Genomic DNA, 26,952 nt, shown 5'->3' on the forward strand with positions numbered 1-26,952 from the left:
CCATTAATCCAGCTCTACATCTTTCCCCAAGACATCTTACAGTATATGCGAGAATGTTCCGTAATCATTATGTTCCGTAATCATTATGTTCTAGAACATTCTTAAATAAAACCTTTGTGTTCAGCCAAATTCTACTGAATGCATAAAAAAAGTAAAAATTTTTTTGATGAAAAACCTCCCAGATATGTATAATATGTCACTGGGATTTTTCTTTCTTTGACTCCTTTTGGTTCTGGGTGTATCAGCACTTGCAGTAACACTCGTATAGCACCTCATCTTGAGGTTACTGCAGGAAAAACAGTGAGGCGATAATTGCATATTATCATAATTTTTCTGTATTCCCTGAAGGTACATAAACCTTTCTGAGATATTTTATAATCAGCTTGTCTCAGCGACCCAATGTCTTTAAAAGCATCGTAGAAAAGCATTTCAAACTTTAGAACTTGAAACATCTTACTCTTGACCTTACAAGAACCCAAAACCTGTCGACAAAATACACTGAGTGAAGAAAACATTAAGAACACCTTCCTAATATTGAGTTGCACCCCCCCCCCCCCCCTTTTGCCTTTGGAACAGACTCAATTCGTCGGGGCATGTACTCTGCAAGGTGTCAAAAGCGTTCCACAGGGATGCTGGCCCATGTTGACTCCAATGCCTCCCATTGACTGGATGTCCTTTGGGTGGTGGACCATTCTTGATACACACAGGAAACTTTTGAAACTGTTGAGCGTGAAAAACCCACCAGCGTTTCAGTTCTTGACACAAACCGGTGCGCCTGGCTCCTACTACCCTACCCCGATCAAAGGAACTTAAAAATGTTGATCCATGTCTCAATTCTCTCAAGGCTTAAAAATCCTTCTTTAACCAGTCTCCTCCCCTTCATTGACACTGATTGAAGTGGAGTGACATTAATAAGGGATCATAGCTTTCACCTGGTCAGTCTATGTCATGGAAAGAGCAGGTGTTCTTAATGTTTTGTATATTCAGTGTATATCACATTTATTACAGTGATGAAACATTTTTATTTCAATTTTGTGTCAAAATGAAAGAAAACATATATTTCTGTCGCTCCATTCAGACACATCAATCATATTGTGTCCCTGAAATGGCTAAAATCTCACGGGAACAGCCTGAAAACATCATTAAACAAAGAAAGAGCCAGGCTTAACATCAGCAGAGAATCAGTGTTAAAGGCTTTGAGTTTTGGGTGTCTAAGGGAATTCCCTCTCCCCAACTGGGACCAGTCAACCAGACCAGTTCAACCGCTGGAGCTGTCTGGATGGATCAACAGACAGCCACCCATCCCCATGCAGTATATCTATGCCTCCACCTTCACCGGGAGAGAAAACGCACAACTAAACCAGGCGGGGCCGCTGCCCCGCAAGTGCTGCAGCAGCTCCACAACTTCCTCAGCTAATGGGAACTATTGATTTACTTGACACAATGGGAATTTATGAAGCCGCCTCTCAAGTGTGAGAAGAGTATCAAAGCCCACGGCTCAAAACAAACAGGCAGAGATTCAGCCTGACACAGTCCCAGCGAGAGGAGAGCATAGTGTTGTTCAGCCACAATTCCACAGCGAGGAGGAAAGGCTTGGTTCAGTTCATATTCTGGAGAGTCGTCTAAAGTCTACTGTACCACATAGACCAAGATACACCAGAACACCTTACATTTTGGCAAAGGATGGGGTAAGCTTTTGAGGACTTTAGAAGTTATATACTTCAAAAATCAATAGTTAATACCACAGATTGCACCTTTACCCACACAGACCCATGCAGAGACACCAGAGAAAGGCCCAAAACGTTTAGTGTAGCCTACAACCTTCATAATAGTCCATGGTAATAATTCACTAGTTTCAAGTTTTATTACTCCTATGTACAGGTGGTATACATTACACAGTCCAGAGAAATGCTTACTTGCAGGTTCCTTCTCATCAATGCAACAACAATAGTAAATAATAAAAAATAAGAATACAAACATAAAGTAAATGGCTCAGTAAAACAGAATAAACTTTTAGCATAAGTATAATACAGGAAGGCACAATTTATAGTCCAGTATTTACACGTATTTTGGGGAAGTGGGGATATGGGGGCAGTGTATTTATTATCCAGATAGTTTGTCACCAAAAGGTCATTTCCATCATAATGGCATCCACTCTCTCTTTTGGTGTGTGATTATGTATGCCTGTATCCTAAACAGACACACTCAGTCCTGTCAGCCTGAATCGTGATAATGTGTTTACAGAATGCCTTTGTTAACCAAACAATGTCATCCACTGCTAGAGTAACAAAACATATATATGTATTTGACTCAAATGGTTCTAATTAGAAGATATGCATGAGTCACTGGCTACATCCCAAATGGCACCCTATTCCCTACATAGTGCACTAGTTTTAATCAGAGCCCTATACTATTTAGGAAATAGCAAGTCATTTGGGAATCAACCACCGTTATGGATAAAAAATGATCTATTAATAACTGAAAGGACTATGATCTAAAATGGGTTCTGGTGTTTATTATTTGGACGCAGTAATCAAAGGTTCAGAAGGATGTATGAATTAAGTGATACTGCACTTTAAGCCGGTGTTTTGAGGATATATTGTCACGGGTGTTGTTAGACTCGAGACGAAGTCCATTCGGAAAGTATTCAGAGCCCTTGACTTTTTCAAAAAAAATTACATTACAGCCTTATTCTAAAATGGATTAAAATGTTTCTTTTTTCCCTCATCAACCTACACACAATACACCATAATGAAACGCAAAAACACGTTTTTATACATTTTTGCAAATGTATGAAAAATAAAAAAGTATTAAGACCCTTTACTCAGTACTTTGTTGAGGCACATTTGGCAGCAATTACAACCTTGAGTCTTGGGTATGACGTTACAAGCTTGGCACACTTTCACGTTCTGACCTTAGTTTCTTTTTATGTCTTCGTGTTAGGTTGGTCAGGGCGTGAGTTGGGGTGGGTAGTCTATGTTCTGTTTTCTATGTTGTTGTATTTCTATGTCTGGCCTGATATGGTTCTCAATCAGAGGCAGCTGTCGATCGTTGTCTGATTGAGAATCATATTTAGGTAGCCTGTTTCCCCATTTTGGTTGTGGGTGGTTGTTTCCTGTTTCAGTGTTTGCACCATACGGGACTGTTTCGGTTGTTTGTTCGTGGTTTGTTATTTTTGTTCTGTGTTCATTTTGATTTATTAAAAATCTATTATGGACACTTAGCACGCTGCATATTGGTCCGATCCTTGCTACTCCTCCTCAGACGAAGAGGAAAGCCGTTACAGACACCTGTATTTGGGGAGTTTCTCTAATTCTTCTCTGCAGATCCTCTCAAGCTTTGTCAGGTTGGATGGGGAGCGTCGCAGCACAGCTATTTTCAGTTCTTTCCAGAGCTGTTTGATTGGGTTCAAGTCCGGGCTCTGTCCTGAAGCCACTCCTGCATTGTATTGGCTGTGTGCTTAGGACCGTTGTCCTGTTGGAAGGTCCTGAGCGCTCTGGACCAGGTTTTCATTAAGGATCTCTCTGTACTTTGTTCCGTTCATGTTTCCCTCGATCCTGCCTAGTCTCCCAGTCCCTGCCGCTGAAAAACATCCCCACAGCATTATGCTGCCACCACCATGCTTCACCGTAAGGATGGTGCCAGGTTTCTTTTAGACTTGACGCTTGGCATTCAGGCCAAAGGGTTCAATCTTGGTTTTCATCAGACCAAAGAATCTTGTTTCTCATGGTCTGAGAGTGCTTTAGGTACGTTTTGGCAAACTCCAAGTGGGTTGTCATGTGCTATTTACTGAGGAGTGGCTACCGTCTGGCCACTCTCCCATAAAGGCCTGATTGGTGGAGTGCTGCAGAGATGGGTGTCCTCCTGGAAGGCTGTCCCATCTCCACAGAGGAACTCTGGAGCTCTGTCAGAGTGACCATTTGGGTTTTTGGTCACCTCCCTGACCAAGGCCCTTCTCCCCCGATTGCTCAGTTTGGTTGGGCGGTCAGCTCCAGTAAGTCTTGGTGGTTCCAAACGTCTTCAATTTAAGAATGATGGAGGCCACTGTGTTCTTGGGGACCTTTAATGCTGCAGAACTGTTTTGGTACCCGTCGACAGATCTGTGCCTTGACACAATCCTGCCTCTGAGCTCTACGGACAATTCCTTCGACCTCATGGCTTGGTTTTGCTCTGACATGCACTGTCAACTGTGGAACCATATATATTGACAGGTGTGCAGTTTCCAAATCATGTCCAATCAATTGAACTGACCACAGGTGGACTCCAATCAAGATGTAGAAACATCTCAAGGATGATCAATAGAAACAGGATGCACCTGAGCTCAATTTCGAGTCTCATAGCAAAGGGTCTGAAAATGTATGTAAATTGCTTTGTCATTATGGGGTATTGTGTATACTGCATTTTTAAAATGCAGTTTAGAAAAAGGCTGTAATGTAACAAAATGTGGAAAAAGTCAACGGGTTTGAATACTTTCTGAATGCACTGTATATCCTACAAACACCAGCTTCGAGGGCATTATCACTTTTATACAAAGGGTTACCAACATATTCAAATAGCAATTTACCTATTTTCATTAGAAACTCTATTTTGATGAAATTATTCATACTATTTCATTCTTCCACAAGATATAGTCCCGACACAAATCTAGGGTTGCTACCAAGCCAGCTGGTCGTTTGTTCTATCGGTTTGGTTGCTTGAGAAGCGACCCAGTCGTTTGTTCTGAATGTTCCATTGCCATACTGGCTGGCAACGTTCTTATCATTTGCTTGCTAGCTAGCCAACTACGATGTACAGGGATGTACGCTACAGAGGGTAGTGCGTACAGCCCAGTACATCACTGGGGCCAAGCTTCCTGCCATCCAGTACCTACAATACCAGTCAAAAGTTTGGACACACCTACTCATTCAAGGGTTCTTTATTTGTACTATTTTCTACATTGTAGAATAATGCTGAAGACATCAAAACTATGAAATAACACATATGGAATCATGTAGTAACCAAAACAGTGTTAAACAAAATATATTTTAGCTTCTTCAAAGTAGCCACCCTTTGCCTTGATGACAGCTTTGCACACCCTTGGCATTCTCTCAACCAGCTTCACCTGGAATGCTTTTCCAACAGTCTTGAAGGAGTTCCCACATATGCTGAGCACTTGTTAATTGCTTTTCCTTCACTCTGCAGTCTAACTCATCCCAAACCATCTCAATTGGGTTGAGGTCGGGTGATTGTGGAGGCCAGGTCATCTGATGTAGCACTTCATCAATCTCCTTCTTCGTAAAATAGCCCTTACACAGCCTGGAGGTGTGTTGGCTCATTGTCCTGTTGAAAAACAATTGATTGTCCCACTAAGCTCAAACCAGATGGGATGGCGTATTGCTGCAGAATGCTGTGGTAGCCATGCTGGTTAAGTGTGCCTTGAATTCTAAATAAATCACTGACAGTGTCACCAGCAAAGCACCCCCACACCATCACACCTCCTCCTCCATGGTTTACAGTGGGAACTACTCCTAATCGCTACTCCTAATCCATGCTTCTTAGTGGGAACCACTCATCCGTTCACTTACTCTGGGTCTCACAAAGACACAGCAGTTGGAACCAAAAATCTCAAATTTGGACTAATCAGACCAAAGGACTGATTTCCACTGGTCTAATGTCCATCGTATTTCTTTGCCCAAGCAAGTCTCTTCTTATTATTGGTGTTCTTTAGTAGTGGTTTCTTTGCAGCAATTTCAACCATGAAGGCCTGATTCCCTCAGTCTTCTCTGAACAGTTGATGTTGAAATGTGTCTGTTACTTGAACTCTGTGAAGCATTTATTTGGGCTTTAATTTCTGAGGCTGGTAACTCTAATGAACTTATCCTCTAAAGCAGAGGTAACTCTGGGTCTTCCTTTCCTGTGGCGATCCTCATGAGAACCAGTTTCATCATAGCGCTTAATGGTTTTTGCGACAGCACTTGAAGAAACATTCAAAGTTTCCGGATTGACTGACCTTCGTGTCTTAAAGTAATGATGGTCTGTCGTTTCTCTTTGCTTATTTGAGCTGTTCTTGCCATAATATGGACTTGGTCTTTTACCATATAGGGCTATCTTCTGTATGCCACCCCTACCTTGTCACAACACAACTGATTGTCTCAAATGCATTAAGAAGGAAAGAAATTCCACAAATGTACTTTTAACAAGGCACACCTGTTAATTGAATTGCATCCAAGATGACTACCTCATGAAGCTGGTTGAGAGAATGCCAAGAGTGTGCAAAGCTGTCATCAAGGCAATGGGTGGCAACTTTGAAGAATCTCAGAATTTGTTTAATACTGTTTTAGTTACTACATGATTCCATGTATTATTTCATAGTTTTGATGTCTTCACTATTATTCTACAATGTAGAAATGTACAATAAAGAAAAACCTTTGAATGAGTAGGTGTGTCCAAACTTTTGACTGGTACTGTATATACTAGGCGGTGTCAGAGGAAGGCCCAAAAAATAATCAAAGACTCGAGTCACCCAAGTCTTAGACTGTTCTCTCTGCTACCGCACGGCAAGCGGTACCGGAGCACTAAGTCTAGGTCCAAAAGGCTCCTTAACAGCTTCTACCCTTATTCCATAAGACTGCTGAACAATTAATCAAATGGCCACCTGGACTATATACTTTGACACCACCCCCCCTCTTTATTTTTACACTGCTGCTACTCGCTGTTATTATCTATGCCTAGTCACTTTACCCCTACCTACATGTAAAAATGACTAACCTTTACCCCCGTAAACTAACCTTTACCCCCGTAAACTAACCTTTACCCCCGTAAACTAACCTTTACCCCCGCACATTGACTCGGTACCGGTACCCCCTGTTATTAGCCTCGTTATTGTTATTTTATTATGTTACTTTTTACTTTAGTTTATTTAGTAAATATTTTCTTAACTCTATTTTCTTAAAACTGCATTGTTGGTTAAGGGCTTGTAAGTAAGCATTTTACGGTACGGTCTACACCTGCTGTGTTCGGCGCATATGACAAATCAAATTTGATTTGAACTACGGCCAGAATAAAGTAGCAGCATTTGCATTTGTTTTAGCTGTTTTCTAGTGACATTGATTTGGATACATCCATAACAATGAGCTAATGAGGCGCGATTTCGCCTGGCATAGGACACTGTTGTTCAGAGAGGAGCTAGCCAAAAACACAGCTAACACAATCACTTCAAATTGAAGCTGGAAAGACTGAACTTGCTACACTTAATTTCATTTTACCTTTTTCAATTGACATTTTTTGTATAAATGATACCAAAATGATACCAGCTGATTCGTGATTTCGACTGGCTGAGAAACGCTGCCTGCCTGTCTGTCTCGTCCCGACTCCCAACACATTCATTACTATGGGACAGCTGAAGATTGAATTTGAATATTGAAACAATGTTGCAAATATCAGAGACAGACAGCAAGGTTTATATAAATCTGCTGTTGAAAATGAAATGTTAATCTAAAAGAAATGTGAGATAATGTCTAGATGCTTTTTGTAGTGGAGATCACGTTTATAAAGTGCCTGGCTGGGCTGATGAGACAGTGGATTGCGCAGTCAAATGGAACTGAGTAAATAGATATTTTAACATCATAGATTTAGCTGGTGGTAACTTGTGGAATAGACACCGGCTGGAATGCGGTTTTAACCAATCAACACTCAGGATTAGACCCACCCGTTGTATAACAGAATATTAGAACATGCCTTGAGCTTTCTTTCTCATCTATGGAAAAATAACAAAAACAGCTAGAAAGAAACACTGATTACACACACAACGACGGCAATAGTGACGTAAAGTTGTAGCAATGTACTCAAATTTGACTAGCCAGATACATGCTCTGGGAGCAAGCCCCGAATTTCACTTACCAAAATAATAAAAGTCCTGTCAGTCCAAACCGAGTGGACAAGTATCCTCTCAACGAGTTTAGACTAAGAAGCATGACTAAAAAAACACACAACCATCTCACCTCTCACCCCAAACCTTCCCATGCCCACTATCCAAAAAACAGACGAGAATAAATGAAACGGCTGTGATGGGTAGATTTACTGATGAAAAAAAAGGTGTAGAGAGAACATTGGGAGTGATAAAAGAGGAGAGGGAGCGAGTGACAGTTGGGTTAAGACAGAAGTCATGTTCAATAGCAGGTAGCAACATCAAACGCTTGAGTTCACAGGGAACCTATGCAACCTTGTCTAGCAGGAGGATTTTCTGTTGTGTGGAGGAGATTATATCTGTTCAAACCGCTGACACGGCCTCATTTGCTGCCCGTAGTGTTAGAGGGGGATTAAACGATATAAACTTTGAAGCTTTAAACAATACCTTTCAAAATTAAATGGATTAAGGGAGGGATGTCTGATGGGGATTTCCCTGGGCTTTGTTAGTTTTAAACTTCTCTCCTTTTTAAGGAGAAAGGAGAAGGGGAAAAAAAGAGGTCTGAGGTTTCTCAGGCATTCATGTGACGGTTTTAATGAGTTCTCTCTCTCACGTTGAGGAGGAGGCCAGGGCCAGTGGCCACAGAGGAGCTGTTTCTGTGTACGTCCCAAATGGCACCCTATTCCCTACATAGTGCACTACTTTTGATCAGAGCGCGGGTCAAAAGTAGTGCGCTATATAGGGAATAGGGTGCCATTCGGGACCCACACAGTGAACACCACAGCGAACACCACAGCAGACAGATGGCCTCATAAACATCATATCTGCTCTGTTTAGATACACGCACACCAATCCACCCAATACTGAGAGGAAAGGACTCACTAACCAAAGCATTGCCGCCAGACTCATCTACTTGGCTGGTTCTGGCAAGCTGTGCAGTGCTGTTCATGCCTGTTGAAAATGGCACATTTCCATTTACTACTGTGTTTGTTGCCCCCTTCATGATAATATGCATGAGCTGTTCATTCACCTGTTTTGAATATGTGATGTACACCTAGATGTAGAGATTGCATTGGTAGCTATGCTATTTTTGTATTTTTATTAGTAGTATGGATGTTGGCTTTTATTAAATGTGATGATTACCATAGACTCTAGAGCTTACTATATATAAATACTTTGGGGGTATATGCATGATACAAGCAGTTGCTATGATCATGATTGGGCATGCTCAGATTGCACCCCATCACTTTTGGTTGAGATGGAATCCCCCAAAAATATAGGCCAATCAAACTTTGTCGCTAGCGCTTTGCTTTAGTCAGACACGTGACCAATCACATGAAAGAGAAGTCAGTGTCAAACTTCTCTCCAAACGGAGGACAGGCTCCTCTCTCTCTGCCGAGTGAGCAGACATCAGTACGCTTAAATCTGGAGAAATGTCAAGCGTCGCACACATCAGGATGAAACCCCTCTCATTACCTTTCTTTAAAAACATAATATGAATATCTGGCTCCGTAAGTCGTACAGAGTACATAGCAAGCATGGATCAGGCAGAACAGGGTATACCAAGGTCCTCTCACTAGCTAGCTACAGTACAAAGCAACCCAAACTCTATTGATTTATCATTATCAATTAAACAGAACATTGTCCTGATTTAAAGTACTTTTGACTTTTAAATATGTGTGTTCTCCGATATATATTCTGCCGTTTTAAAATACTTCCAGCAATTTGTGTGTTCTCCAGCTAAATAATGTGTAATCTAGCAGGGCGTTAGAGTGTTGCTACATTGCTACTGTTTTGCAGCTGAGCTAAACTATATGGCTGACCAGAAGTGGGGATGTGGTTCTTAGTCCTAGCTAGGCCCATAACCAATAAGCAAATTCTCTGCAACGTCTAACAACATTAATAACAACTGGGCCTGAAGTGTTCCACTGGCTAGAAGAAAGGGATATAGCTTTCCCATTCCAAAGCAAGCAATATCATAATAAAATACACCTAGATATAGCCAGGGATACAAAGTAAGCAAACAGAAACCTGTCTAATCAAACCAAATGGGTGGTCAGAGACACTGAGCAACTTGAACGCACTGACCCTGACAGCACTGGTATTCCCTCTTGTCATTTCTCAAGGTCCACCTATCTAAGCTGTGCATACACACACACACACACACACACACACACACACACACCACACACACACACACACACACACACACACACACACACACACACACACACACACACACACACACACACACACACACACACACACACACACACACACACACACACACACACCGAGAGACAAACACACAAACGTAACATGAATATTCAGTCATGGTTGTCAATTGCACCTTTCCTGCGTGGATCAAGGAGTGGCCTTGCACCAGGGGTCCTACACCAGGACCAGTCATTAACATGGGACTGCCACTCCATCAGCCCAGCCTCCAAATAAATCAAAGGGTCGGCCGGGGAAGAAAAGAGGCTAATATTTCCTCAATAACCCCAGAGAGGCTCCATGGAGAGATGCAAATTGCCTCCCAGGAGACCCCAGGGGGATGTGGAGGAGAAGGGAAGCTGGCTGGGAGGCACCGCACTGGGGAAGCTAATGAGTATAATGGTAAATGTATACAAGGAGAGGTGGAGGAGAGTAGAAGAAAGCCCTCTATTCATACCAATTAATATAATCTTATCAATGAAGGTACACCGTGGAGAGGTGGGGTGGGCTGGCGTCTATGGTCTAACCCTTAGCCACTGATCACAGGCGAGGGTTCGACACAGACACACTCCCCATATCCACCTCCTGAGCATGTGTATTATTCAACACAGCCTGTCAGGCCTGGGGGGGGGGGGGGGGGGGGGGTTAAGGAGATTTTTCTTTTTAACTCCCCTCTCCTCTCCAGATCAAAACAAATCAGATCAAATCAAAGAGGTTCACAAATGTTCCTTTTTTTAGGAGTGAATGATCCCCCATTGTTCTGAGATGTTATCTTTTATAGTACGGGATGTGGCAACGTTACAACTGTACTAAATACCACTGTAAGTGGTCTTCTTACACCTGTAATCTGTGCTTTTGAATGTAGATGAATGAATTATATACAGGGGCTTATGGCATCTATTGCTAATACATGATATGACGATATAACTTCATGTATTATTATTCTGCTTTAAGAGTGATTGCATCAGTGTGTACACATGCAGAAAACAACTATCCACAGAATAAGGATTTTGTGAAGAATGATTTGATCTTCCATTCCTTTTATTTATTTCATTCGTTTGTTTGTTATTTTCTTCTCACTAACTTTCTCTTTTATTAACCGATGCCGCAGGATTCATTTCAAGTTGACTTTTCAAAGACTCCCACTCTGCTGTTCCCCAGGCAATGTTTTCATCAACAACATTAGGTTTACACACAATGCACACCTGATCTTGAAGCCCTTCAAAATATTTTCATCTCTGACGTTTCAGCTTATTAGTTTATTACTATTAAATCACTACCAAAGTCAAACATGAGTGAGTCTTCGAAACTGTAACATATTGCTTGTTCAAAATATTTTCCTCTCTAACGATTCAGTTTATTACTATCAATCATTAATATCAACCAGTTGAACATGCGTATCTGTAAGAGGCACTCCCTTCATCAGTTTCTGTTTACATACTATATGTATTTTTATATCTATGCATCTTTACTTCAATAGAGCAAGCTATGAGTAATAAAATTGTCAATTACCTCAAGTTATCAGATAACTGAGTACTGGTATTAACTAACATTAATCAATGACTGTTATACTCACATGGGCATACTAGTCAGATTTGTATCATGAGAGGTATATTACTGTAACCTGATCACATGTATGTGGACCTCTTCCAATACCAACAGAGACCAACAGATGGCGCTGCTGCAGCCTTCCTGTCCTGTACACACCGGTGGACTGGACACAACACTCACCGGCAGAGACTCCACACCCTATGAAACACTAGAAGACTGAACTGTGAGTCAGCAAGGTACTGTGTACTTCATTCTATATAAGCGATAAAGAATAACTGTACCAATGGAGAAAAAACATCTATTTTTACTCCTATCTTCATACTATCACACATGTAGTCCAAAGATCTGAGTAGGATGCTGTCATTTACCAGATAACAGTCCTTCAATGCAATTTTATTAGAATGTATAATAGAACCTCCTGCATTCAGAATAATGAGGTTTCCAGCCATTTAGTACAGCAGCATTAGTATGGACAGCTGACTGTGTGGACGTCTTACCCCTCTTAAGAAGTGAATACTCCAATCAGAACAGGACTTAGTTTAAGGGAGCATTTGCACTGCCCTAAAAAGGGCAAAAAAATCCTTCAAAAACATAATATGAAATAAAGTCCCTGATCTATCCTTTTGAAGGTCATTTATAAATATAGATGAACAGAACGTGTCCAGAAGGAGCTGATTGGACGAGGATTTGTCTCCCTGAGATGGTTGAGAGGAGAGAAAGGAAGGTTAATCACGATGAAACTACCCATAGGTATAACGGGAGGCTTAGAATGCCATACTTCATTCAGTGTACCCATATAAACCTTAGCATCAGCATAAATGTAGCTAACCTGTGTACCCCTACACTCAAATCTCTAAAATATCACATCAAACTAAAGAATAAATTGTCCATTTAATGAGGAGGACCACAACCTTGATAGATATCACAGAATGGTCCAGCTGCCTTGTTACTAATGTAGTGGCAAACTTCTGCCTTCATCCTTTCAATCAATACAGACAGAGGATTTACATTTTTGGTTAATTGGCGCTCAATGAGTGAATAGCTTCTACATCAATAGAATATTCTTGCGGCCTTGGTCGTATCGATCCTGGAATCTGCCCAAGCATTTACAAACATGTATTTTCCAACTGGGCCTTCTTGTCTGTGGTCTAGCATGTGGTTACGTTTGGATTACATTTTGTGGTCACATCATTTTGTGGATTATATTATTGCTACAGAATGGAAATACAAATCATTGAAAAATCACTAAATGTACCTGTAAATATTATGTGCATTCAACATACTGTAGATGTATCTATTTCAGTCATAAGTAAAACATTGTATACAGTTAACATCTTAGAAATAGTTTAATTTAGTATGGAACACAAGGAAGTTTCCATCAGTTTTCTCTGAAATATTGAGAAGAAACTAAATGGATCGTCTTGAAAGGACTGCCTTCACTGTTGTCAGACAAATACCTGTCTTAAAATGATAGACTGCAATGACAAATCAAAAATAGTAATGAATCACTTATTATTAGGTGCTTTCTATAATGCTTGCTTATTGCTATGGGCCATTGTTCATCTAGGCTTGTAATTCAACTCCTCTGAATAAGGGGTTCAAGCATTAGCGATCATAGTGTGCCCCTTAGTGGTGGGAATGCTCTGTAACCTGACAGAGCTGTTGGAGGAGAACAGACAGAGAGGTTGGATATGTAGAAACACTTCAACATGCCTGTGTTAATGGAGTGGCCAGTGAGGTTAGGGGTCAAAACCCCAGCAGACCTTCTAGGGGCCAGGGCCCTCTCTCTACACATGATGCACTATATAGTCCCGGTAAGGGACCAACAGGGAACATTGTGAATGTCATGAGGACATCACGTTACCTGCGATATAGATCAAACATACCATAAAATAAAATATAATATTAATTTCAATATTACTTCAATATTACTAGATCACACACAGAGCCTTCAGAAAGTATTCATACCCCTTGACCTATTCCACATGTTGTTGCGATACAGCCTGAATTTAAAATGGATTAACCTTTTACTGCAGCGTGCTAAATCAGAGTGTTTCTTGGTAGTCTTTAACAAATCTATTTTGAAACAAAAGTATACACCTTACACATATGGTTATGGGCTTAAAAAAAAGAAGACACCTGTACTATGTCAGATATAGAGATGAAATGTATTCAATTTTGAGTTTGCATCCCAATATTACACTTTATATACATTACAGAAGACTGAAATATAACAAGGAGGTTTAAAAATAATAATCTTTACTAATTTGGAAATTATGAAAAATATTTTTAACATTCCACCACTAGAGAGCGATTTGGTAATTTGACTCCAGGAAATGGATACAGATTTTTTTTCTCTCACCCATTTATAAACAATACCATAATGACAAAGTGAGAAAACATGTTTTTAGAAATCTTTGCAAATTGTTTGAAACTGAAATACCTCATTTACATAAGTATTCACACCCTGAGTCAATACATGTTAGAATCACTTTTGGCAGTGACTACAGCTGTGAGTCTTTATGGGTAAGTCTCTAAGAGCTTTCCACACCTGGATTGTACACTATTTGCCCATTATTCTTTTCAAAATTCTGAAGTTCTGTCAAATTGGCTGTTGATCATTGCTAGACAACCATTTTCAGGTTTTGCCACAGATTTTCAAGACGATTTAAGTCAAAACTGTAACTAGGCCACTCAGGAACATTCAATGTCATCTTGGTAAGCAACTCCAGTGTATATTTGGCCTTGTGTTCTAGGTTATTGTCCTTCTGAAAGGTGAATTTGTCTCCCAGTGTCTGTTAGAAAGCAGACTGAACCAGGTTTTCCTTTAGGATTTTACCTGTGCTTAGCTCTATTCCATTTATTTTAATCCTAAAAAAACTCCCTACTCCTTCCCGATGACAAGCATACCCATAACATGATGCAGGCACCACCATACTTGATGTGTTGTGTTGGATTTGCCACAAACATAACACTTTGTATTCAGGACATAAAGTCAATTTCTTTGCCAAATGTTTTGCAGTTTTACTTTAGTGCTTTATTGCAGACATGACACATGTTTTGGAATATTTTTATTCTGTACACGCTTCCTTCTTTTCACTCTCTCATTTAGATTAGTATTGTGGAGTAACTACAATGTTGTTGATCCATCCTCAGTTTACTCCTATCACAACCATTCAACTCTGTAACTGTTTTAAATCCCTGAGTGGTTCCCTTCCTCTCTAGCAACTGAGTTAGGAAGGACACCTGTATCTTTGTAGTGACTGGGTGTATTGATACACCATCTAAAGTGTAATTAATAACAGCACCATGCTCAAATGGATATTCAATGTCTGCTTTTTGTTTTGTGCCATTGGAAAACCTCCCTGGTCTTTGTGGTTGAATCTGTGTTTGATATTCACTGCCCGACTGAGGGACCTTAAAGATAATTATATTTGTGGGGTACAGAGACGAGGTAGTCATTCAATAATCATGTTAAACACTATTATTGCACACACAGTGAGTCCACGCAACTTATTGTGTGACTTTTTAAGCACAGTTTTACTCCTGAATTTATTAAGGCTTGCAATAGACTCGAGACATTGAGACATTTCATCTTTTCATTTTTAATTAGTTTGTAAACATTTCTAAAAACATAATTCCACTTTGACATTATGGGGTATTATTGTGTGTAGGCCAGTTTTTCTTCAATTTAATAAATGTTAAATTCAGGCTGTAATAAATCGAATCACACCCAGCTATATTATAAGAACTGTTCATACATCTGAGCTACAGCTTCAGGTATTATGGCAGTATGTTTGGAGACATAGAACTGTGCCTCATAATTATCACATCTCGACAAAACGCATTCACATTATTGTGTGTTCAAATCCCTTTCCTTCATAGAAATATTACCTGAAAATATTATCAATCATGCATAACTTGTTCAATTTTAAAATGAATCTACATTTATACAGGTATGCAAAGTTATGGTTAATACTTAGTTCAGCACAAAATACAATCATATACAGTACCAGTCAAAAGTCTGACCACAACAACTCATACAAGGGTTTTTCTTTATTTGTACTATTTTCTAGATTGTAGAATAATACTGAAGACATCAAAACAATGAAATAACACATATGGAATCATGTAGTAACCAAAGAAGTGTTAAACAAATCAAAATATTTGAGATTATTCAAAGTAGCCACCCTTTGCCTTGATGACAGATTTGCACACTTGGCAATCAAATCAACCAGCTTCACCTGGAATGCTTTTCCAACAGTCTTGAAGGAGTTCCCACATATACTGAGCACATGTTGGCTGCTTTTCCTTCACTCTGCGGTCCAACTCATCCCAACACATCTCAATTGGGTTGAGATCAGGTGATTGTGGAGGCCAGGTCATCTGATGTAGCACTCCATCAATCTCCTTCTTAGTCAAAAAGCCCTTACACAGCCTGGAGGTGTGTTGGCTCATTGTCCTGTTGAAAAACAAATGATTGTCCCACTAAGCGCAAACCAGATGGGATGGCATATTGCTGCAGAACGCTGTGGTAGCCATTAAGTGTGCCTTGAATTCTAAATAAATCACAGACAGTGTCACAAGCAAAGCACCCCCACACCATCACACCTCCTCCTCCATGCTTCACGGTGGGAACCACACCCGGAGATCATCCGTTCACCTACTCTGCGTCTCACAAAGACACGGCGGTTGGAACCAAAAATCTCAAATTTGGACTCATCAGACCAAAGGACAGATTTCCACCGGTCTAATGTCTATTACTCGTGTTTCTTGGACCAAGCAAATCTCTTCTTCTTATTGGTGTCCTTTAGTAATGGTTTCTTTGCAGCAATTCGACCATGAAAGCCTAATTCACGCAATCCCCTCTGAACAGTTGATTTTGAGATGTGTCTGTTACTTGAACTCTGTGAAGCATTTATTGGGGCTGCAATTTTTGCGGCTGGTAACTCTAATGAACTTATCCTCTGCAGCAGGCAGTCCTCATGAGAGCCAGTTTCATCACAGCACTTGATGGTTTTTGAGACTGCACTTGAAGAAACTTTCACAGTTCTTGACATTTTCCGGATTGACTGACCATGTCTTAAAGTAATGATGGACTGTCATTTCTCTTCGCTTATTTGAGCTGTTCTTGCCATAATATGGACTTGGTCTTTTACCAAAACGGCTATCTTCTGTATACCAACCCTACCATGTCACAACACAACTGACCGGCTGAAACGCATTAAGAAGGAAATAAATTCCACAATTAACTTTTAACAAGGCACAACTGTTAATTGAAATGCATTCCGGGTGACTACCTCATGAAGCTGGTTGAGAGAATGCCAAGAGTGTGCAAAGCTGTCATCAAGGCAAAGGGTAGTAATTGAAGAATCTCAAATATAAAATATATTTTAATTTGTTTAACACTTTTTTGGTTACTACATGATTCTATATTTGTTATTTCATAGTTTTGATGTCTTCACTATTAATCTACAATGTAGAAAAGAGTAAAAATAAAGAAAAACCCCTGGAATTGGTAGGTGTGTCCAAACTTTTGACTGGTACTGTAAATTTTATTAATGGGCAATTCCATGCCAGCAGGAGCAGAAAATATTTATGGTATCGCAGATTGTTCAGGCAATTCTCACATTGAAACTTCATTGGGAGGAAGTATGATTGACATGCTTTTTACATTAGTATCACAATCTATTTTATAGAAAATTATGATGACAATCATGGACGGTAGATAGCCTAGCGGTTAAAGAGGCCAGCCAGAAATCGGAGGGTTGTAAGTTCAAATCCCGGATCTGGTGGGAAGTGAGCTGGCAACCCAAGGGTTGCTGGTATCAAATCCTAGATGCCAGTCCCTGACATTGTGCCCTTGAGCAAGGACCTTAACCCCACCACAACAACAACTCCCAAGGCGCCCAGCGTGGCATCACCACTCCAAAAACCTGTATATGTATGTGTCATTCAGAGAGGTTGAGTTAAGAGAGGAAGTCATTTGTGTGCAATTGATTAATAAAAGTTAGTTTGATGTTCATCATGATGAAAGTGGCCATTTTAGGCCCTTTTTAGACCTATACATGCCTCCTGTGGTACCTTATGATCCGTGAACCGTAGATGATACAAACAATATCTTGTTGTCATTATAGTCATTATAGTGTGCTCTCAGTGGTGTCATGCACCCATTAATTTAGAGGGGGTATGAAGTACATTAGGATGGAATGGGGGTGGTGTGCCCCCTTCTGGATGTTAGAGAATTTTGCATTGTTCAAACGCCTGAAACAGCTTTTCCTGCAATCTAAACCCAAAATCATTATCTCTAATTCTATATACAAAAATATGTATATTTTTCTGCATAGGTAATCTTAGTTAAGATAGTTAAACAAGCTACTCTAACTTGATTGATAGTCTGAAATGGCTTGGTAGCTAGTGATGAGGTTGGAAGATTGGGAACCTATATAGCTGGCTAGCTAAAGTCAACTTTATAAAATTGATTGGTGGCTAGTATTACAGAGAAACAATCCACACATGTTTTATTTACTCATCAAGAAGGAATCAATAGGCTACACAGCTTGACCAAATGAATTTACAAACTTACCTCCGGCAGCTAAAATACATTACTGGCAGCTAAAATCAAATCAAATGCTGTGTACGTCACTATACGCTGTGTGTGTTCTCTTTCACCACCGACGATACTGCACACACTAGAGTAGCCTTGTCCAGTCAGTGTGCCAGGGGGCATATGCCTGTGTGCCCCATGTGGGCATGACGCCACTGTCTGCTCTAACATGTGGAGTATGTCTAGATTCTGAAATACACATTTCACATGAATTTATTCAACATTAAAAATATTAATATGAATATCTCAAACCAGCCCTTTTAGATTGTGTTCATTTTAAGAAATATTGCTTGGAACAATAAAAAAAAGTTAAATCAAATAGTAAATAAGATAAAATAAATAAAATAGTAAAATTAAATAAAAAAGTTCTGGGAAACTGTAAAGTCCATGGAGAATAAGAACACCTCCTCCCAGCTGCTCACTGCACTGAGGCTAGGAAACACTGTCACCACCGATAAATCCAATATAATTGAGAATTTCAATAAACATTTTTCTACGGCTGGCCATGCTTTCCACCTGGCTACCCCTACCCCGATCAACAGCCCACCACCCCCCACAGCAACTCGCCCAAGCCTCCCCCATTTCTCCTTCACCCAAATCCAGATAGCTGATGTTCTGAAAGAGCGGCAAAATCTGGACCACTACAAATCAGCCGGGCTAGACAATCTGGACCCTCTCTTTCTAAAATTATCTGCCGAAATTGTTGCAATCCCTATTACTAACCTGTTCAACCTCTCTTTCGTATCATCTGAGATTTCCATAGATTGGAAAGCAGCCGTGGTCATCCACCTCTTCAAAGGGGGAGACACTCTAGACGCAAACTGCTACAGACCTATATCTATCCTACCCTGCCTTTCTAAGGTCTTCGAAAAGCCAAGTTAACCAACCGATTACCGACCATTTTGAATCCCATTGTACCTTCTCCGCTATGCAATCTGGTTTCAGAGCTGGTCATGGGTGCACCTCAGGCACGCTCAATGTCCTAAACGATATCATAACCGCCATCGATAAGAGACATTACTGTGCAGCCGTATTCATCGACCTGGCTAAGGCTTTCGACTCTGTCAATCACAACATTCTTATTGGCAGACTCAACAGCCTTGGTTTCTCAAATGATTGCCTCGCCTGGTTCACCAACTACTTCTCTGATAGAGTTCAGTGTGTCAAATCGGAGGGCCTGTTGTCCGGACCTCTGGCAGTCTCTATGGGGGTGCCACAGGGTTCAATTCTCGGGCCGACTCTCCTCTGTATACATCAATGATGTCGCTCTTGCTGCTGGTGATTCTTTGATCCACCTCTACGTAGACGACACCATTCTGTATACCTCTGGCCTTTCTTTGGACACGAGCTCCAAACGAGCTTCAATGCCATACAACTCTCCTTCCGTGGCCTCCAACTGCTCTTAAATGCAAGTAAAACTAAATGCATGCTCTTCAACCGATCGCTGCCCGTACCTGCCCGCCCGTCCAGCATCACTACTCTGGACGGTTCTGACTTAGAATATGTGGACAACTACATATACCTAGGTGTCTGGTTAGACTGTAAACTCTCCTTCCAGACTCACATTAAGCATCTCCAATACAAAATTAAACCTAGAATCGGCTTCCTATTTCGCAACAAAGCATCCTTCACTCATGCTGCCAAACATACCCTTGTAAAACTGACCATCCTACCGATCCCCGACTTTGGCGATGTCATTTACAAAATAGCCTCCAACACTCTACTCAACAAATTGGATGCAGTCTATCACAGTGCCATCCGTTTTGTCTCCAAAACCCCATATACTACCCACCACTGCGACCTGTATGCTCTTGTTGGCTGGCCCTCGCTTCATACTCGTCGCCAAACCTACTGGCTCCAGGTCATCTACAAGTCTCTGTTAGGTAAAGCCCCGCCTTATCTCAGCTCACTGGTCACCATAGCAGCACCCACCCATAGCACGCGCTCCAGCAGGTATATCTCACTGGTCACCCCCAAAGCCAATTCTTCCTTTGGCCGCCTCTCCTTCCAGTTCTCTGCTGCCAGTGACTGGAACGAGCTGCAAAAATCACTAAAGCTGGAGACTCTTATCTGCCTCACAAGGTTTAAGCACCAGCTGTCAGAGCCGCTCACAGATCACTGCACCTGTACTTAGCCCATCTGTAATTAGCCCATCCAACTACCTCATCCCCATACTGTATTTATTTATTTATTTATCGTGCTCCTTTGCAACCCAGTATCTCTACTTGCACATTCATCTTCTGCACATTCTACCATTCCAGTGTTTAATTGCTATATTGTAATTACTTCGCCACCATGGCCTATTTATAGCCTTACCTCCCTTATCCTACCTCATTTTCACATGCTGTATATAGACTTTCTCTACTGTATTATTGATTGTATGTTTTCTTATTCCATGTGTAACTCCGTGTTGTTGTATGTGTCGAACTGCTTTGCATTTTCTTGACCAGGTCGCAGTTGCAAATGAGAATTTGTTCTCAACTAGCCTACCTGGTTAAATAAAGGTGAAATATATATATATATTATTTTTTTGAATAGTCTACAAGTACATACAATTTCCAGAGTGGGCTCTCTTCTAATTCTGAAGTTCTGACGATACATTTTATGAGCAACACCAACACAGTGAATGGTAAATGGTTTCAAAGGGAACTCGCTCTACTGGTGAGTTTCTGAACGTGCAATCCTAAAGGACGGATGTGATTGGTTAAATGACCTATAATGTACATTTCTATGTATAAAATGGGTAATTTAGTTGTAAGTACCAGAGAGCCCACTCTGGAAATGTTATGTGTTTAAATAGTATATTGTTCCAAACAATACGTGTAAAAATAAGCTAAATCAAAAAAGGTTGTTTTGATATATTCATATTAATTTTTGTAATGTTTAATAAATTAATGCGAAAATGTGTATTTCAGAATCCAGACATATTCCACGTGTTGTAGCACACTATAAGGAGTATATTGACTGTCACACCCTTATCTGTTTCACCTGTCCTTGTGATTGTCCCCCGCCCAGGTGTCGCTTATTTTCCCTGGTGTATTTATCCCTGTGTTTCCTGTCTCTCTGTGCCAGTTCATCTTGTATGTCTTTCAAGGCAACCAGCGTGTTTTCCCATACTCCTGTTTCTATTCTATTTTTGCTAGTCCTCCCGGTTTTGACCCTTGCCTGTTTTCTGGACTCAGTACCCGCCTGCCTGACCATTCTGCCTGCCCTGACCTCGAGCCTGCCTGTCCCTCTGTACCTCCTGGACTCTGAACTGGTTTATAGCTTTTGCCTGTCCACGACTATTCCCTTGCCTACCCCTTTTGGAGTGATTAATAAATATCAAAGACTCAAACCATCTGCCTCCCGTGTCTGCATCTGGGTCTCGCCTTGTGTCCTTATAATTGACACCAAGATGTTGTCTGTATCATATACGGTTCACGGATCATAAGATCTTACAGGAGGCATGTATAGGTCTAAAATGGCCCCTTTCATCAAGATTTTCTCAAAAATGGTTTGTGATACAAATGTAAAAAGCATTGTGGAATACCCTAATGTTATGGTTTACTAATAGATGATTCCAAAGCAGTCATTACTTACCAGTCTATTACAAACCATTGGTTCCACCCTACGGTCTTCTGAAAACCCACCTGTAATAAAGAAATAAACATTTTCTTTATGTATTCATACACTAATATAACACAGTATCATAACTTGCATGATAAAAGTGATACAGAAATGTTTCCTCAATGGCAATGGTCAATGGCAGTGTTGGCTACTTAAGTAGCTTCAATAGTACATTTCCTAGATTCAATGGTTTATACTAAGAAAATATTGTCAATGTGTGCCACATCATTCAATCCTTCTGCCCTTATTTCCTTTTGCCACTAATAGTTTTGTTCTATATGTAATGTTCTTAGTACTATATCCTTCCTAAAGATTACACAAATCGTATCTCTCTCTGCAGCTACTAAATCAGGGCAGTGTCCTCCCATTAAAGTAGTCCCTGGCCTCTTCATTTATAGCAGTATGAGTGCCTACAGACTCAGAATGTGTTCCAGATGGCACCCTATTCCCTATATAGTGCACTACTTTTGACCATAACCCTATGGGCCCTGGCTAAGAGTAGTGCACTATATAGGGAATAGCATGCCATTTGTGATGCTGCCTCTGTAAACATGACTGTTTTGCTATGCCGTGCATTCTGGGAATTCTGGCGGCTTGGTTAAAATATTTGACCTTGTCAAGTAACATTTAATCATTTTGCGGTTAACTTGCCTAGTCAATCTAATTTATTGAGTCAAACTGTGAAATCAGTTTACAAGGAATTTGCTGTGTGTGTTTTAAGACAGAATCTAGATCAAGTTTCATATAGAGTAAATATAATTTGATTTATGTCATAATCATAGCTTATTCTAATATATTATAAATGCTTTGGCATTTGCATGTATTTCAGGTATAGTGTAATTGGGGTAAGTTACTCCCATACCTACCAACTGAAAGGTGTTATTAATGTGGGCCTAATTCATTATATCCTAGCAGTTGCTGTGGCAGATGCCCTTCAAAGTGAAAAGATATCAGTGTCCTTAAAGTAGGCTACTGCAGGAATCTGTTTCTAGAAAATCTGTCAATAAACAATGGTTTAGTTAACAGCAGGGCATTCAGAGACATGCTCCTCATATGATGGATATCAGATATTGGAATGTAATGGACACAGTGGAGCAAAGTGACATGTATAGGACTACATGCAAATAGGACTTGATTTCTATGATATTCTATCATTAGTATTCAAGGAATGTAGGCTATTACATGACAGCAGAACAAAATAATGTTTTAGAATAGAACAGAACTTTAAAGTGGAACTGACAGCGTTTTCATTACTCTGCCGGTATGAAACAAACAGACAGTCATAATTTTAGTCCAAGATATCAAATCCCCAGTTTATGCTACAAAATCTATTTCATGAGAGGTTTTAAAAATAGGTTATATTTGACAAAGAAGTCCATAATGTACAGTAAGACATTGTTGGCTGAATAAATGGATGCAGTTCAATGCATGATTAATATAAGTAGTCCAACAAAAATTGCTATCAGGTTGTAAATCACAGTTGGCCTGGTACATTGTTTGCTGCCTCCACCCATTCGGGACGCAATGTAACTAAGGCTGGGAATGTCAATACTGTAATGAAAGAGGCAGGGAGCAGGTCTCGAACCCTCAACCTTCTAGCCCGAGGTCCGGCGCGCTATCGACTGTGCCGCAAAAGCATGCTCAAGCGGCAGAGACGATTTCCGAGCTTATAAACCCAGGGTCATTACACTACTGCCTCTTTTCAAAGAGCGCGTCCTCGCGCTAGCTTGCGACTCTACGTCTTACAGGAACGCACTCACTGGCCAAGCACACGCACTGTCGTGGATGCAAGGTCCGATCACTTCTGACACCAATGTAATGAAACAGCAGGGAGCAGAGGGTCTTGAACCCTCAACCTTCTAGCCCGAGGTCCAGCGCGCTATCGACTGTGCCGCAAAAGCATGCTCGTGCGGCGGAGTCGATTTCCGTGCTTATAAACCCAGGGTCGTTACACTACAATCAAACTAGTAAGGGCAATGATCACAAGTCGGTCATAATGTGGCTAATAGCCTAGTGTATCTGTTTATTTAACAAGCTAAAAACAAATAGCCTAACGTTAGCTAACTAGCTAGCTACTGGGAGGATGTCATGTCATTGGAGGAGTGGATGAGTGAGAGACTTATTCCCTCATTTAGTTTCAGTGGCTACAGCTAGAGATACAGGTGTCATTTGGTTAGCTGGCAAGAAATTTGAATTGCTATGCTAGCTAGCTAGCTAGATATGCTGAACTTGAACGACTGTTATCCAGTTAGTATATCTCTTGCGTTCGTAAATTTACTCCGGCTATCTAGTCTGATTTCAGAGCACTCTCGTCTTGAGTGTGCCAGAGCGCAGAATAACGGCTGAATTTATGAACGCTCAACACCTGCTGAATATGACCTGTGTCAGTAAACGTCAGCAAAAAAAGTTATTAAATTACTCCCTGCAGCAGTTAGTCACTAACGCTCTAGATAACATGTAAACGGTCTAACCAGCTCTGCTAGGGCGAGTAAAATGGTCAGAGTGAGGTGTTCTCTCATTTGTGTCTGGAAGTCGCCAGCAAGCTAACCACCTTTAGCCAGTTAGCTTGGGTGATTGACTGCCGTTGTGAGGAACACTCCGATCAACTCTACTCCTCGGGCTTGAGCATCCAGTGTCAATAGTGCAGTGTGCGCTCGGGAAAGCGAAACTCTCTCAATTTACCAGCAGACAATCTGACAACGCTCTGAATTTACGAAAACACAGAACCCACTCTAACACACTGGAGGCAATTTACGAGCGCACCCTTAGTTGTCAATCAAATGTATTTGGTATCGATCAAATGGGCATGCAGGCAAATTCCCATTCAGTTGTCAAAACGTGGGTTGGGATAAGCATGCATTGGCAGGCAAGCTGCAAAAACACACTATTCCCGATTGTTTATAAGTGCAATTTTGACGGCCAACTGGCTGAAAAAGTTTCAGAGTGTTCATCTAATGTTCCCTCGTTAGAGTTTAGCTAATCTCACTCTTGTTAGTATTAGTTGTTGATCTTGTTTTTGTTGATGTGCATAACTGAGGGAGAGCGAGCCTACCTTTTCATGGTTGTTTGATCAATACGTTTCCAAATGTGAGAAGACTCCAGTGCTACATATTTCAAATCAAATCAAATGTATTTATATAGCCCTTCTTACATCAGCCGATATCTCAAAGTGCTGTACAGAAACCCAGCCTAAAATCCCAAACAGGAAGCAATGCAGGTATAGAAGCACCTGCATTGCAGAAATTTGCAGAAATACATTCTGGTTCATGTTGTTGCTATTGGCGAATGCATTCTAATGATCTAAAGTTACGCTGTTGCAACTGTCTGTAAACAAACACAGTCCAGTTCAAAGTGAAATATGGCAGGCCAGTATGGCAAATGGCTTATTTGCATAAAGGCCTACTGTAGCTTTGATTGGCTATGGCTCACTGGTCTGGGTAGCCTCTGGTACTGGACAAGACAGGTGTTTTTATTAGGTTTTATTTTCTGCAGTGTCTATTAATTGTCTAAATGCACGGACGCTTTCCCAATCTGTATTGCTATAGAATTTTCACAAATGCCTTTACTTCATTCCCAAACATTTTTTATGGAAATTTCCAATTTATGGAAATGTGAAATGGCTACATTCCCATTGAGTAGGCTACAGAAACAAGAACGAATGTATTGAGTAAAAGAAAGCTAAAAACTTTTGGAATGGTGCTCAACTACTGTAGCGGGCGGCAGGTAGCCTAGTGGTTAGAGCGTTGGGCCAGTCACCGAAGAATTGATGGATTAAATCCCCGAATTGACTTGGTAAAAATCTGTCGTTCTGCCCCTGAACAAGGCAGTTAACCCACTGTTCCCCGGTAGGCCGTCATTGTAAATAAGAATGTAATAATTTGTTGTTAATAAAGGTTAAATTTTTAAAAAACTTTTTAGAAAAAACTACAATACAGTCAGGACTTAAACAATGGAGTGCATACATTTGTGAATGGCAGTCAAATACATCAGATACTGTCCATTATGAATGTCGAGCCCAGCGTCTTGCGTTAAATCATCTCTATGCCAGTATGGTGCCAGTGTGTCCCCGCTATGTTCCCTGCGCAATAAAACCAAGAGCTACCACGAACCTATCAACATGACAACACCCGATACGTCAATATACTAATCAATTGCCTATAGACGTGTGTATAGAAGCACGAGACCTACCTTCCCAATGCAGAAAACAATAACAATTGGAACGTTTGTCATTACACTTGACATTACGTTTTTCGTCCTCCATCCGCTACACTGTCGCCATTTTGCTTAAAATTCTGCAGGTTAAACTATAATCTGAGAGGTATTTTCGCAGCGGAGATATTTTTGTTTAATGTCAGTTGAATAGCACAGCGCATGGGACTTCTCTATCGTTGATACTGCAAAATGCCATGAACATGTCATAGAATCTGTATTTTATTCCACTCCTGCTCAATTTAATTATGGCAATGATCTCAACAAAACGAACCTTCCCCTATTCAAAATATGGATCATCCCAGACCCAGATCACTGTAGAAAAATCGTTGGGTTAAATTGAGTTTGGAAGATGGTCAAACTGTGGGGTGTAGTAGAGTGACACAGTTAACCAACACACACCGTCAAATATTATCATAACACAGTAGAACATTACATTGTAGCCTGACACTATCAAATGTTACATATTACTGTACATAGATTTCACTCAACATTGCATTGGACAGGTAGCCTCTTACAAACCATCCTGATCTCGCGAGTTTACATTCTATTTGGACAGAATGTAAGCCTACGTTCTATTGTGGGCACGAACTATCTTGATCTCGCGGTGGTTCGTACGAGGCTATTGGACAGGTGGGAGTGGGGGGAAAGGACATAATAGCGAAGGTACATAAAGACATTACGTAATCGTTTGAGCACTACCCACAAGAGGTTTTTATTGCAGCTGTCTTGTGGCTAGAATTGGGATCATGCACACTGATGGAGATTTCCAGTCTTTTCGGTGAACCACATAATTTGGCTCCGTTCACGTAAAATAACCGCATCATTTGCAGGAGTGTAAAGTACTGTAATGACTTTAAAGTAATACTTAAGTATT

General features: G+C 40.7%; 1 protein-coding gene across 1 annotated transcript in view; it reads right to left on the reverse strand.

The window, feature by feature from the left end:
- LOC129855438 (zinc finger protein 644-like) overlaps positions 1-26,363 on the reverse strand; it is a 46,816-nt gene extending 20,453 nt beyond the window's left edge. Inside the window, exons 1-2 of the mRNA XM_055923092.1 lie at positions 26,055-26,363; positions 21,840-21,889 (exon numbers count right to left, since the gene is read on the reverse strand). The gene's annotated coding sequence lies outside the window, so the exon portion shown is untranslated. The remainder of the gene's footprint in view (positions 1-21,839; positions 21,890-26,054) is intronic.
- Between the last annotated feature and the right edge of the window lie 589 nt (positions 26,364-26,952).

This window comes from Salvelinus fontinalis, chromosome 5 (genome assembly GCF_029448725.1).
Source record: "Salvelinus fontinalis isolate EN_2023a chromosome 5, ASM2944872v1, whole genome shotgun sequence".
NCBI lineage: Eukaryota > Metazoa > Chordata > Actinopteri > Salmoniformes > Salmonidae > Salvelinus > Salvelinus fontinalis.